Source organism: Emydura macquarii, unplaced genomic scaffold, assembly GCF_026122565.2.
Source record: "Emydura macquarii macquarii isolate MOO-44397 ecotype Brisbane River unplaced genomic scaffold, CSIRO-AGI_Emac_v2 contig_480, whole genome shotgun sequence".
In the NCBI taxonomy this organism is placed as follows: Eukaryota; Metazoa; Chordata; order Testudines; family Chelidae; genus Emydura; species Emydura macquarii.
In genome coordinates this window covers 12347949-12363465 of record NW_027130617.1, presented here as the reverse complement: position 1 = coordinate 12363465, position 15517 = coordinate 12347949, and positions in this window count along the sequence as shown.

The window sequence follows — 15517 nt, the reverse complement described above, 5'->3', positions numbered from 1 at the left end:
ATTTTTGGAGACGAACATCTGGTGTTTACAAGACAACAAGACAAGCAGTGAAGGACGATATAGAAGACTCTTAGATAATCAGGTTCATCTCATCTCAGAATCCAAAACAATAGTTATTTAATGTTTGCAGTATGCCCATTCCCCATCTCTGTAGACTTGGGGTGAGACATTGTGCTGTGTTTCTACGAGTTGGAACACAAAACTCACAGCCCAAGAGGAGGGGGCTATTGTGGCTTTAAAACACCAGTACGTTCTCTTGGTCCTGGGTTACTGCATGGGCCCTAGTGTAATTAGACAGCCTTAGAGTCTGAAGTTACAGCCGTCTGTCCCTGGCTGCCTATGCAGCATGGCCTGGAATCTCTGCGGTACTGAGGCCCTACCCTTAGCTCAGAGTGTGCAAGCGTTCTCATGAGGGCAGTCCTATGGCTGTCTTTCACAGGGCTTGCACAAGGGAAATTCTCCTCCAGCCAGATCTGGGGCTTTTAGAGTCCCTTTACACCATTCCAGCCTGTTCACCTGGCATAAAGGTGGGGGGGAGGGGAGGGGAAGAGGGAAAGGGCAGAGTAGGGCGTAAGGATCTCATCCTGTGGAACTACTGCTGTAAATTTTCCAAGTTGGAATTTCAAAGTCCTTCCTATGAACCATATGAGGGCTTCTTTTAACAGTTTGGATGACAGCAGAATGCTACCATGTGAAACCACCTAGGATTTCAAATGTGACCTGGAAAGATTGGGCAAGCACATAATATAGGACCTGCTGTGTAAAGGTATTTAGACACCTAAGATGCAGGTAGGCAACAAGTGAGATTTTTCAAAAGTGCCCAGACATTGAACTACCAATGGTAGTTAGGTATTCACACACTTTTGAAAAGCCCACTAGCCATCTATCTGCATATTTAGGTGCCCAAAGACCTTTTAAAATCTGTCCCTTAGCCTGCAAGCCGGAGACCTCTTCTGACCAAAGGCAGAATCACGTACATTGATTTCACTATCAAAATGATTGTTCGCTCCTGTTAAAATTAGGGCTATGGGCTGGGGTGGCATTTTCCCAGGAGAACACATGGCTCCTCATTCTTCCCACCATATGTCACTTTGAAATTCACCATGTAACTGAACCAGAAAATGAATATATTAAAGTGAAATTTTCAAAGTATCGTTTGAATCCCTTTTCACTGCTGAAATCCCATCTATTGATCCAATCAAATGAATTATCCTATGCTGCGTAGCCACCTCAGACATGCTTGTCACTGAAATTCTTTAGGTGCAAAGTGACTTTCTGTGACCTTCTTTAAACTGAACGAGTTGAAGGATAAAAACACAAGAGTGAAATCCTGGCTCTATTGAAGTCAATGGCAAAATTCTCATTGACATCAATAGGGCCAGTATTTGACCCAAGGTGTCTGCAAACAGAATACAGGAAACAAGTGGGCAGTTTCTTATACCTTATGCATGTGAGAGTGTGTGTGTGTGTGTGTGGTTGGGGGGGGGGGGAACACGACACGACAACACATGCTTTGTGTGTTCACGTACCAGGTTTGCTTTGGCTTTAAGTGCTATTTAACTGTAAAAGTTAATGACTTTGATGCTGCATACCTAAAAGGAATTGTTTGTCAATTCTGCTTTAAATGTTTGAGCTCGACAGTCTTAATTCAATGTGTCAGACAGGAGGAAAGCATGTTAGCATATATTCATGCTTTATTATTTCTATCTTAGCACTATAGACATTTGGAGTGTGAACTATCTCAAGTTTTGTATCTACCAGAGTACTCAGGTAAAAAAAACCACAACTGCTCCGCTATCTCTGCATGTAAAAATCATTGCTGGGTCACCTAGCATTTATTGGTTTCAATCCGGTGCCAGTGGTACTGTTTTTGATTTTTTACATACAGCACTGGGTTGAGAATTGAAGAGAGAGATCCAAGACAGCATAGCAGAAACCCGTGTTACTGTATTGGTCAGGATGGGCTGCACCGGCAGAGGTATCGGATCACTGCTAATTACTACTGAGCACAGCATTTAGGAACATTAAATGTTCTGGAACCCAAGAAGGCATGTGGTGAGAAAGGGTGGAATGTCTGAGCGAGGCACCTCAACCAACTACAATAGGGCAAAAAAACCCTCCCTCTGGTAGTTGTAAATAAGAAATAGCAGAATGCATGTAACTTGCTTTAGGGGATAAATGATTGAAGGGGAGCTCACATACCTACAAAGCTGGTTATCAAATCTCCAAAAAACCAATTCAAATAGAGGAATAAAATGTATAATCTGGATAATTCCACCATCTGGTTATCATTGGCTTCAAGGACTGTTAACTACATAGTGCAAGTGTGGATAGAAAACAATTTGGGTTAATCTCTCTAGTTCAAAAAGATGATATCTGATGATTGGAGGCTAGTATCCAAGCATGTCTTCTAACACATGCCTTCTAATCACTCAATGAGGAAAACATCTTTCTAATAACTATTATTATTGTAAATAAATGTACTTCTAATAGCCCAGCACAATAGTGTGTTGGCTACATTATATAAGTAAGTGATACTTAAAGGCACCTTCACTCTTTCTGAAGTACTACAGAGTGCTACACTACAGAGCAGTACACACTACAGAGTGATCAAAATGGTTGCAAAATAAGAAGAAACTTCTACAGTACTGGAAGCCATTTCTCCAAAAGTTGTTTCCATCAAACATCACTGCAGGAACACTGGACTCAGGCCAACCAACCATCTTATATCCAATGACAATAGCGCAGTGGCTGTAACATGCCGACTATATAGTCAACATAAAGCAGGCCAACAGTTAAAGAAGAAGATTGCAGAGATGCTTCAAGAGCACTGATTGACCAGTATATGTAGTACAATTGGTTCTGTAGGTCCCTGTTTCCAATTCCTCTACTTGCTGAATAGTGAGAGGGGAGCAAACCTAGGTGAAAAAAATGTGCAGGAGAGGGCACCCATGAAAAGGAAAAGAAGATAAGTAGGATATTCCATCAGCTTTGCTCCTTGTATCTGTTCTGTGCCCTCCACAACATAGCTGCTCAGTCAATGGACCATGCAATAATAGGAGCTGTGGCTAACAAGTGTGATGGGTAGGGGAGGAGCCACTAGACAACCTTCTAAGCAAGATATGATACAATATTCAGACACAAGTGCTTTGAGACTATGGTGATGTGGGTCATAGAAGTACCTAGTTAGCAAACCACCCATGAAAACGATAGTTTGCGCAGAAAAGGGACATAATTCTGGATGAATGTGTGTGCTGTATGATCTCCAGTGGAGAGGTCACAAAGCATAACTGTGGCCCTGGCAGCGTGTCAGCATGGCAATTGGGCTAGTCATTTTGCCATTGCTGGTTAGAGCTGGAGGAGCTGTTGGCGATGCATGTGTAAGCGTCTTTGCAGGTCAGACTGGGATTTTAAGGGGTGGCCCTGGTTGCCCTGTAGAAGCCCAGCCTTTGAAGGTTTTTCTGTTTACACGCTCTGGTCTGTCTGCTATGTGGAGGGGCGAGTGCAGCTAAACTCTGGTCTTTACAGTGCAGCAGTATTCTAGACCTAGTTTTCCCCCTCTGTGCATATTTATGCATGGGGGAATGTGGAGTCATGGTTCAGAAGGCCTTTTATTTTTTTTTTACTTTTTAACACTGCTCACTGATGGGTAAAATGATTTTTAGAGTTTGGAGAACCTGGAGCAATTTTGGCTGAGTCACATTTATAGTCAGTGGCTGATTTAGACAGTGGTGCCAAACCTGCAGCTGCAAGAGCCCACAAGGGGCAGGTTGAAATGCCAGTGTGAGGTTTATTGTCCTTCCTCCCGTAGTGTGTGGAGAATAAGCCACTCTGTAGGGATAACTTCAGCCCGCAGAGGAATCAAGATGCTCTCCCCCTTTATCTTAGCCCTAGCTGGGACACACCAAAGGTTCCTCCTGCTGCCTATTTAACAGTGACCCGCCATTCACTATTCTACACAGATACACATACCAATAACTATTTCCCTTTGGTCTTCACAAGCTGAGATTGGATTGAACACATTTCTCCTGGGGAGAGATGGAACTACACAGGTTCTTGAGACTTGCAGCAAAGGTTCCCAGTCAAACAACTTAGCAGAGGCCTTAGATTTGCTTGAGCAAGGCCTGTGTGTCTTTCATTGTGATCAAAGTGACTGTTAGAAATTGTGGTTTTTCAGTTCATTTTTTGCATATGGGAGAGAGGATAGCTTTGTGCAATGACTTTTAAAATACTTCAAAAGAGCTTGAATCAGTACATGGCTGCGCTATATACAAATTAAAATAATTGATTTTTGGCAGCCTTTTTGGGAGATATATAAATTAAAGGGATCATGTTTCTGATACTTTTTTTTTTTTTTTTTTTTGATTTTACTTTATATTGCCTTTCAGAGTGCCCTCCCTTCTCAGAGCTGGAATTCAGCCACCAAAACAACAAGAGCTGCCCACTTTCATTTCCCACTCCCATTATGGGAGCCATTGGTGCTTCTTCTTGAACATCCGTGTTCAAACATGCCCTGGCAGAATTCCAACACTGCACCTTTCCTTTTCATTTCTGCTATGGGACCGTCACATGGAGTAATAGAAACTGCTTGACGCCCAATGGGCATATCCTTTTTGAGAACTATTTTCTCCCTCCTCCATCAGTGAAAGCCAATATCCTTACCCAGGCAGAGCTGCACCTGGGCTGTATTCATTCTATACACTGATGGCATTGGGTTCTGCACTATCTGTGCTAATCTAAAAATAGCACTCAATTAACATTGCATTTCAAGAATTGGAAAATTTCCCAGAAGTCCATTCTTTTTTTCCCCCTTTTCTGTTTCATTACATTTTGCAGTAATAATACACAAGCCTGTAGAAAACATGATGGGTAATGAAAAAATGTAATTAATATAAGCAGTGTAAAGCATGTTTTTTTCTCTGTTGTCCTTGCAGAAAATTGCTGCTTTAAACTGAGCAGGATGTGAAAATGATAGAGCAAACAGTAATAGGCTGTGCTTTGTAAATATCTTATGCAAAACGGTTAAGTCAACTGCTGTTTATTTTTTTACTTTGTGTCACAAATTCTTTTTAATTTTATGCTAAAAGAAGTCATTGGGATGACTATATTTTGTTGTACTGCAGCTTATTCAATTGAATGTGCAGGCTGGGCCATTCAATCTTCTTACTGACTTCTACTGTCTCTAGGCTCTGAAATGCAATATATGTACTGCAAAAGTGTGTTGGGCCAGTGCTTCAGCTGAGGTAAATCTATGGAGCAACACTGACTCACAGCAGTTGAGGGTGCGGGCCAGTTGTTTTTTAATTTAAAAAAAGAAAAAAGTGCTCCTTTATTTGAAACAAACAACCCCCTGTCCCATTAAAGTAATTGCGCCAAACCCTGCGGTAACACTATTATAACCTGCAGTGTTTTGGACTGTTCTTCCAGGACATGGTAGTTTTTTTTTTTTGTAATAAGGCTGCCTTGCCACAATTTCAAAATGGGGTCTGAGCAATATTAAGTAAAAATTAAACCAAGCTGATGCAGTATTTGCCAGCTCTCCTTAGGATATTTCTCTTTGGACAGCTGTAGAACTTGTAATATCTAGAGCGATCTGAAGGTCACAACATAGTCGCTAAGCTGAAATACAAAACAGAATTCCAAACACATCTTGTATGGCCAGACAAGGAACCGCTTCTGGTTTATTTTCCCTCCCCAGCAGCTGACCTCCAGCGTTAGTTATTGTTTATTATTGCCTTGTTCCTGGTTCTAAAGGCCTCAGTTTATGTGAACTTTCAGATATCACCCAGGGCCTCTTTGCTTCATCCCCTCTGAGCCAGTTGGTTCCCTTGTGAAGGTAGGTTTCCCCAGCTGAAAATCTGTGCCTCTCTCCTGTGGCATTCTGTGCAGCCATTTGGAGTCCCAGATGTAAGAAATGAAATAATCCACGCTCATACAGTCATGAAAGTGCCCATCTGGCACATAGGAACATCGCGCATTGGAAGCACACAAGCGTGAGCTCACTTTTGTTATGGCATTTCATAAACAGAGATGCAGCGAGCCAGCAAGTAAAGGCTTTTGGCTAATAACAATCATTTGCACCACACATCGTGTTGCAAAAAGAGTGGGGGGATGAAAAAAAAAAAAAAAGGGAACATTTGTTTTAAACTGTTTTTTTCCACCGGCCTGCTGTATTTACAACTATATATGTGTGTAGACACAGAACACACTGGTGACAGCTGAAGACTAGGCAGTTAACTCTTAGTTAACACTCTTCTTAAAGCTCTTCTTTCTTGTCCTTTTATCAAAGGACAGTAGCAGAATTTACTTACAAGAATGATTTTTATATAAACAAACCACATTACTGTTTTCTAATCAGTAAACCAAACTCCCAGGAACTGTCTAATAAATGACCTCAACTCTCATTTTTTGAATTACACAGACCAGATTAAAGACAGCAATAGATAAACCAGAGGAGAACAAAGTGCAGTGTGTGTGGTGTTGACCTCTAAAGTTATAATTACCAAACAAGCCAGATGTGTACATTAATCCTGCTGGGGCAGGTTGTATATGTTGCACTAGTCCAGTGGTTCTCAACCTTTTTAGCCTGAGGACCACAGATATCATTTTTACAACCCTGAAGGGCCACCTACCCTCTCCCTTCCCCCTGCAGCAAGGCGGAATGAGTTCAGCGAGGAGGCTGCCTCCCTCCTCCCTGATCTCTGGTCCCCCTGGCTGCAGCAGGGAAATCACACATGTCCTGTAGCCCTGTGTGCTCCACCTGGGTCCCTAGGCAGTGGCTCCTTCCTGCAGCCAGGGGGACGGGAGATCACTGCTCCCCTCCCTCTGGCTCCAGCAGGGACCCCAGCACCTAGGGACCCAGGCAGACCGCTTTGCCCCGCTCCCTGCTATAGCCAGGGGGAGGAGAGCACTGCTCTCCCGTTCCCTTGGCTGCAGCAAGGAACCTGCACCTGTCTTTTAGCCCCATGGCAACGCGGTACTACTGTGTCCTTCGGCAACTGCTCCCCTTTGCAGCCAGCGGGAGGGAAGCAGCTAGCCACTTTGAAAGCTCCCGTCAGCCACTTTTGGCCCGCGGGCCCTGAGTTGGGACCCACTGCACTAGTCCCGCGATCAATCCGAGATATTAAAGCTATTTACTTGGCGATACAAGGCTCTCGTTGGGACGTGTTTCCCAATGAAAATCAGGAAGCACTGACCAGTCCAAAATGATGGACGCAGTTCAACACTAGTAAGTAAAGTGAGGTTTTTTTGTATTATTTTAGCTTTGCAAAGAAACACCCTCCGCATGTTGTTGGATGTTAATGCATGCCCCCCTCAGGATATATTAACCTTCCAAAACAACCGTAGTAGCCCGTCCGACAATTTTATATATTCAGAGGGGCAGTTTTCAAAGGGGTGAGATTTTCAGGAGCAAAGTGGAGTTTAAGATGGCTGTCATGGCTCTAGAAACAGCACTGAAAAAAATGTACCCATTGTACATGGTGTGGCACTGGGCATGCCGGGGGCAGAAGCATGCCACTCAGAGGCTTATGACCTTTATAAAATATGGATAATAGGAAAAGAAAATAATCCCTCCATTTGATGAGCTATTTTTGTATTGTATTTCACAAACAATGTCTGGTCCAGTATCTTTTAAACACTCAGCGCTAAGCTGGGAACACAGTAAATTTGTAAATATGATAGATCAGTACAATATACTGCTTCTCATTTGAAAAGGCATTTGTGCAAGAGATGATTACTGACCCATGATATGTAAATGACTGAAATGCAGAAATTAATATTTGGGTCAACTCATGTATTTTTCAACCATGAAATGAAAAGCTCAATATTCACATTCTAATTCATACATGAAAGCATTACAGCACTATTACTTGGCTATTGTATTCATTTATTATTGTCTTAATTAATGATACACAGAGTCATATCGCTACTGTCAGGCTGATGAAAGAGTTGCTATTCCACACTGATGTTTTGGCACTGGAATATTCCTTCCTTTTGGCCCATCTTGTGCTGACAATTATGGGCCAAATTCAGATCTGATGTAAATGTGTGACCACTGTTGTTTGCTTACCTGGTGTCTGAATTTAGCCCTGAGGTACCAGAAACATTCCAGTTGCAGATATAGGCTTGGGTCTTCTACTGTTAAGTCCTCTTGACTATACACATTGGACATGAGTCTGATATCACTTACATGGGGTTTACACCAGTGTGATTCCACTGAATTAATTTGCATCACTCCAGAAGTGCATTGGTATGAATAAGAGAAGAATCAGGCCTATCAACTGCTTTTATTTACATTTTGTGTTTATTTTCAAGTCCTTTAATCTAAGGCTTCTTTTCCTCTTCTCATGAGTGCAGGGAAGAGTCACTGGGAGCATGTAGCTTCTGTTGATACTAATGAGAGCTACACATTTGTACTGATGGAAACTCAATGTGCTGCTCTGTTCAGGTTGATTTTTGTTACAGTGACTTTAGTGCTCATAAAACATGCCAGATCATCAGCTTCACAGACTCAAGTCCCCTGTTTTGCCATAGAGCAAGTGCGACTTGCACAGTAGCAGCACCAGAAGATCATTTCACCCTGCCAGTGCACCGCCCCGCCCCGCCCCTGCGAAGGAATGAAGAGGCAGCTACCTGAATCAGTGAGCTGGTAGCTGATTATCTATGGCTACCCAATTCTTGGACTCATGGATGAGACTGCCAGTAAGGGTGCCAGCAGTGATGATGGTTTGTGTGATGCAGCCAGTCCTTGTACTGAGCCCACCCCTTCATTTCAATTTCCGTTGGTGCCAAACTTGGCTGGATTTGAATTGGTGACTCAGAGTGAAAAGGCCTTGTAGCTTATTGCAGATCCTTTCTGTCATGCTCAGAAGCTGAGGACGTGGGAGATTTCTTAAGCAAAAGTGAACAGCACCTCCTTTTGAGATGCATGCATATACAGGCTGCTGTGGGAGAAGATGGAGGGAGACCATTACCCGCTAGTGCCCTTATGCAGAAGGCAGCCATAATGTGACTGCAAACACTCCAGAGAAGGGCGAGAAGCAAGTGCTAAATGTCTTATAGGAGGTAGGATGGGACAGAAATGTGGCCTCCTTGTCCAGCTGCAAGCACTGGTCTGGTACCAGTGGAAGGTGTGTGTACTATAACTATCCACCCTGGAGCTATCTTCCACACCTGTGGTTTTTAGGAGCTCTGAAATTATAGGTGTCACTTGACTTAGGCGTCAGAAAGACAACAATAATTTAAATACAAAACCAAACCCGAATGCAAGCATAGTGGTTATAAATAGACTTAAGAGAGATGGGCTGGACAGAATAATGCAGATAGGTCACAGCTGCAAAGCAAGACAGGTAAATCAGGACTATAATACTGAGCTGCGTCTATTTAATGAAATCACACTAGCCTATTAGAGGTGATAAAATGCTATCTACAAATTGTGTTAAGAGTCTGACTTAAACCGATCAAGCAAAAACATAGTGAATAAAGGTTGCTGCAATATACCTGCTCATTATTATTATGTGTTTATTGGAGTCATGCCTGCAATGCTGGGCCTGATTTTGGGTCCTCCAACTCAGCTTCGTGGCAGTCTGTTGATGCAAATCAGTTTTAAAGTCAGTGGATCTTGCTGGATGCGGCTCCTCCTGATATGGATGAACCTTTGGACACGGCAGAGCTGGCATAGCTACCTCACCTCTTAGCGTAGAAGGCACATCAGCATGAATAATCTTGGAAATACAAAGCCAGATAGTCAAAGGACAGCCTCTCTTTCTGTGAGTGCAATTTGACCTTCATTTTCTTGTGCCCACAAATTTTTTTGCACTCCCGGTTAGTTGCAGACCCCACCATTTAGACAGGGAAGTGCCTAATTTGCTCCTGCAACCAGGTACGAACCCATCCAAAATAAGAGGTGTCCACAAAGAACTGTGGGTGGAAACCATGCAAATATAGTTTTTGCAGTGGTAATTTGTGCCCCAGAAAAGGTGGGTAGAAGCCCCTTAAAAATCGGGCACAAATTGCAAATAAATCATGAGATGAGAACATGGCCAACGTGTATGCACACTCAAACACATTTGTCTGCCAGTCCACCTGGGTGCTAGCAACTGCTGGCTAAGTATTTGAGTCGCTGTCTTGCAAGGTGCAGAAAGCATTAAAAGCATTAAAGCACATGCTTAACTTAAAATATAGGATTAGTCCTATTGACTTCAATGACTTCAGTGGGTCCACACAAGTATTTGAAGTTAAGCACGTGTTTAAGTGCTTACTTGGGAAGAGCGCCTAGTCCTTGCAGGATCCAGTCCTAGAAGAGCAAGTGTAACAAGTACTGCTGCAGAGCATTAGGTGTTGGTTTGATACTCTTTGCTTTTGCTCTGCCTACAGCTGACGTACCCCATGCGCTATGTGGCAGCATAATACCAACTGGGGATTATCTAAATCTGTGGTTCTCAACCAGGAGTATGCGTATACCCCAGAAGTATGGCGAGGTCTTCCAGGGGGTACCTCAACGCATCTAGATATTTGCCTAGTTTTACAACAGGCTACATAAAAAGCACTAGTGAAGTCTGTACAAACTAAAATTTCATACAGACAATAAGTTGTTTATATGGCTCTATATCCTATACATACTTTATAGTCCACTTGATTTATTTTATAATTATATGGTAAAAATGAGAAAGTAAGGCAATTTTTCAGAAACAGTGTGCTGTGACACTTTGTGTTTTTATGTCTGATTTTGTAAGCAAGTAGTTTTCAAGTGAGGTGAAACTTGGGGTTTGCAAGACAAATCAGACTCCTGAAAAGGGTACAATAGTCTGGAAAGGTTGAGCGCCACTGGTCTAAATCATGTGACAACATATTATAATGTGCAGCCAAACAATAAATAAATAAATAAGAAAGTGAGCCCGTCCAGCTGACTCTAAGAGAAGTTGCAGAGTTTCAAAATTAATCTTAATTTTTATCTTTCACCCCCTAAAACAGAACTAATTGCAGCGTTTAAAGCTTTCAGAACATGTTATGGAACATGATGGGGATACACTGAAATAAACACAACCATTTAGCTAAAGCCACCATTTTAATTGTATTAATTCTGCCAATTAATGATAATGGAAGATCCGTCCAATTAGCTAAATAGCTAATAGTTTTATCAAGCAGAGGCTAGCAATTTAGAGCAAACAAATTCTTTCTAATTTTATCCTCTCGCACACCAAGATTTTTAAAGGATAATGGGGGATCCAATAAAGGATATCGCTCAAACAGAACTACATTTAAATCGCCTAATGGCTTTAAGAGTTTACCCCAATTAACAAATAATAAAATTGAGCACTCAGTGATTTCCTGTAAAACATCCATAATCTTGGTTTTTGTTTTTGTTTTGTTTTTTAAATGATAAATTAACATCGTATCTGCATGTCTCTACATAGAGATAATCTGAGAAATATCACTGATCCCCTCCCCCCACCAGCCCCGAAAATACTGATGCCGTGCCTCCTAAAACAAAGCGCCAACAATTCCAGTGCAAGAGCAAAACGTATCAGGGCAAAGGGACCCTCTTGTCCAATGCCACAATATATGAATCATATCCAAACTGGTGTTATTAGTTGTAACATAACTGTGGCTTTCAGTAAAGGAGACTGACCCAGCTAACGTATTTGAGGCCAACTCCTACTGCTATCTAAATCTGAAATAAGTTAAGGCTATTGAAGAGAAGCAAAAGCCTTTTCAAAATCAATAGCTGGAACAAATTCCTCATGATTATAATTTTGAGGATAAAAAATCCATTAAAGTGATGCCTTTGATGGCTATTAATGAAGCGGTTTGGAATAAATCCAGATTGATCCATATGGATAATCGAAGCTATTGTTTTCTCATGTTTCACAGGCCCAAATTCTGGACCTGGTTTATATGACAGTGATAGGCACAGTCGTGCTTTCCCACTGATTACACCTTGCACTAGCCAGTGCTGGGGAGGGTTGGTGTGGGCTGTAAAAGAAGGTTCAGGAGAAATGCAGTATGGAGTGGCTCTGGGAGTAAAGGAGCGCAAGTAAATCAGCTTTCTCCCCGCACCACAGACCCAAACATCGCTCTTCGAGTGCATGTCCTGTGGAGGTTATTACAGGCTGCAGGCTGTAGTAACCGCTGAACAGCTGTTGTGGAGGGAAAGCGAGAGACAGCGAGAGCGATAGGGGCTGGAAAGCTCTGTGGTTTTAGAACAAAAATCATTTCTTCTCTGGGACAGTGGGGGCAATTGCTGTGGTGTTATGTGTGCGAGTGTTTCCCCCTCTGTTTTTTTTTTTTTTTTTTTGGACAGGAGCGTTCTTCTCGCCACTGAACAGTCTCTTCAACCAGCCATTTCAGAACTGTAAGACAGACCGGGTGGTTCATTAGAGGACCCACACCCATTTAAGGTTCCTCTGTGGCTGACTGTCAGTCAGTCCGCATGCGCCTGCCTCCTCTCCTGGGCTTTAGGGGAGACAGTGACTCTCAGCTCCCTTGCAACATCATCTTTCAGAATCCTCATGGAGCAGGGTTCTGGACACTACACATTGTGCAAGAATAGGGGCTGGGTGGCTGTCTTGAAGGAGGACAAGTGTAGGATCTATGTGGCATGGAAACAGGGCAGGCTGCACAGGTTTGATTGGGCCCCCAAGCCACAGATAGAGGAGGCACAGGATTTGGCCCAGAGACAGTAACTGAGCATGAATTTTCCATTCAGAACTGAATAAAGGAGGTATTCTATATGAGCGTGGGAGGAATTGGATTTTTTTTTTTTCAATCTCAAAGCTGAACCCAAATTTAAAGGCTCAAGCAAAGACCCATTCTGACAAGAAAGCTAGATATCATGTCAGTAAACTTTGTATGACTAGCACATTAGGTCAGAAAGGCACAGAGCTTCAGCTGTTATTAACATCTTAAATTGCCTTTGAGTCATACCCTGTTTTAAAAGAGTAACATCCCCGTCTGCTAACCTACTGCCTTCACATTGTGCAACTGAATGCTCTATTTTTTTATTATTAACTTCTACAACAGCAGATATATAGAGGTGTTTGTAACTGCTCTATAAGTAAGGGATCATTAGTAACAGAACCATCTGCCTCGCTAACAGCTGAAATCATATTTAAAACTTAATCCCATCTTAACCACCAGCTAACATTGTCCTGCTGCCCCAACCTCTATCCATAGCCTCGGTGTAGCCGTCGGTAACCACCATGTATATATAGGATGAGAGTGGTTTCTATTACAGGCCCTTCTTCTGGGCTGCACTCTGGCTACTCTGCACCTTATCAGCAGCACAAGGCAGCTCTAAACTTGGCTGGTCCAGCACCAGCAGGATCTTTGCTGCAGAGGGGTAGCCTCAGGGTGGCATACAGCTAAACAAGCATCTCCTCTGTCACACCACGCCTTGTGACTGGGGAAAGACTCCCTTGCTACTGGCAAGCTCTGGCTGCCGTAATGTTCCCCTGGAACTCTTGGCAGCCAATGGAGATTACTCTGGCCTGAAGGCTCAGCGTCTACACCCTTTAGTGGTATTTCTCAAGGAAGTTGCTGTTATTCATTTTATAATTATGAATAATTGTTACAGCTTTTATGGGGTTTGTATGATTACAGTGTTTGCAGCTCAGGCCCCTTCATTCCTGTTTCCATATAGGGTCCTGCCCTCGCTCAACGCCCTGAATGTGCTTGAATTGAACTGGTGGAGGCAGAGCTTTCTCAAGACCAGCCTGGAACCAGTGCCGATGGCAATGGCCCTGGGAACTCTTGTGAAATGTTAAGAGGAGTTTTGTGCGATTTGAAAGCATTCCAGTTGTGTGACGTGGCATTCTGCATCAACACTCTACAGTCTGGGGTTACACAGTGATGGGGGAGGGGACTCATACATTACTGAGGAGAAAAAATATGACTGGATGGATAGATGTTTATAAGACCAATAAGAGGTCAATCCTGAAGGGCTAAATGGCTCAGGGAATATGTAATAGGGCTCCAGTCTTTCACCAATAACTCGCCAGTCCACATATGGCCCAGCTGAGTAGTAAGCAAAGGTCTCTATCATACAGTGGCGGGGCAATGACCCTTGTGAAATGAGCAGGAGGCCTTATTCTGATTGGACAGGTATCCATATCACAATCTGTTGACAAACTTGAGGCACACTTAGCAGATAATCATGGACTGAGTGGTCCTGGAGGATGAACTGCCTTCTCATCCACCTAGCAGGAGTGCCTCCAGAGAAATGATGAGGTAATTTGGCAGACGGTGTCTGTTACCCATACTGCACCTGTTTTCTGTATGAAAAGAGTACTTCAGGCTGTCAATCTAGCACTTTTCATGACTACTGAATTCACTGAAAAAGAAAAGGCTTAAATCATGACCCATGTCTGCCAAAGGAGAGAGATTTTTCTTTGCACCTTGCTGGAGTAAAGGAAGGGCTGTCTGAGTGGCTCTACCAACACTAGTTCTTGGCGACATACCTAACCACAAAGTCAGAATATCTTCTTTAAACATATCTGGCACTGTTACAGTTTAGGGACATAGACTGGAAAACACACAGTTACAAGCCCCATTATCTTCATTGAAACCAAAAGAAATCTTGTACCAAAGGGGGCAAACTCTGCTTCTAGTTATACTGATGCAATTCCACGGAGAGCAACACTGTGGTATCAATGTATGTGAGAGACGAATTTGGCCTGGGGTCTTGGCATGCATGTAAGGGCTTATTTACATGGTGTCTTAGTCCACACTAGCTGGGGTGTAAATTCTAATATGCACCCGTGTGTTGCATGCTAACTGGCTTGTGTGGACCCTGTGCTGTGAATGTGAACTTTTAGTGCACGCCAGCAGGTCCCACATGGACCAGGTAGTGTACAACATGGTAGTGTGCATTAACATTTACCCTCTAGCTAGTATGCACTAAGACACTGTGTAGACAAGCCCTTAGACAGTTCTGAATTAATACAGCCATACCACAATATTGAGAGGAAATCTGTCTATACAGGTCCTACAATTTTTTTTATAAAGTGCATAACTTCTTTTTTTTAAGTAAATATGTTCCTTGAAGAATAGCTACATGCACCTGAATCAGGAGTACCCACTGTACTCCTCAAGAGATTAGTCCAATCCCTAAATATTTCATATAATTAATTTCCACATATTAGGTTTATCATCGTAAAAATAAAAAACAAACATTTCTTAATAGCTGTTTCAATATATGTGAACTTCAATATTTGTTCACTATGTTCTTTGGATTGGGTGATTTTTTTCACCCCCTGTGCAGGTTGCCAGCACAAGGCCTTATTTTTGAGGACTGAAGTTGAACAAGTGCTACATTTTCTGCATCAGTAGATCTAGTAGCCAGGACTGGTTCAAGCAAATTGGAGCTGCAGGGCTCAGGAACCAGTGTGTCCTGTATGAAACAGCTACGATTAGGTGGCAGGGTAGATTCAGTCCAACAGTCGGTGGCAGGGATTGCTTATGGGCCTGATCCTCGTCTCACTTACACCTGCTTTAATCAGGAGTAACTCAGCTTAGA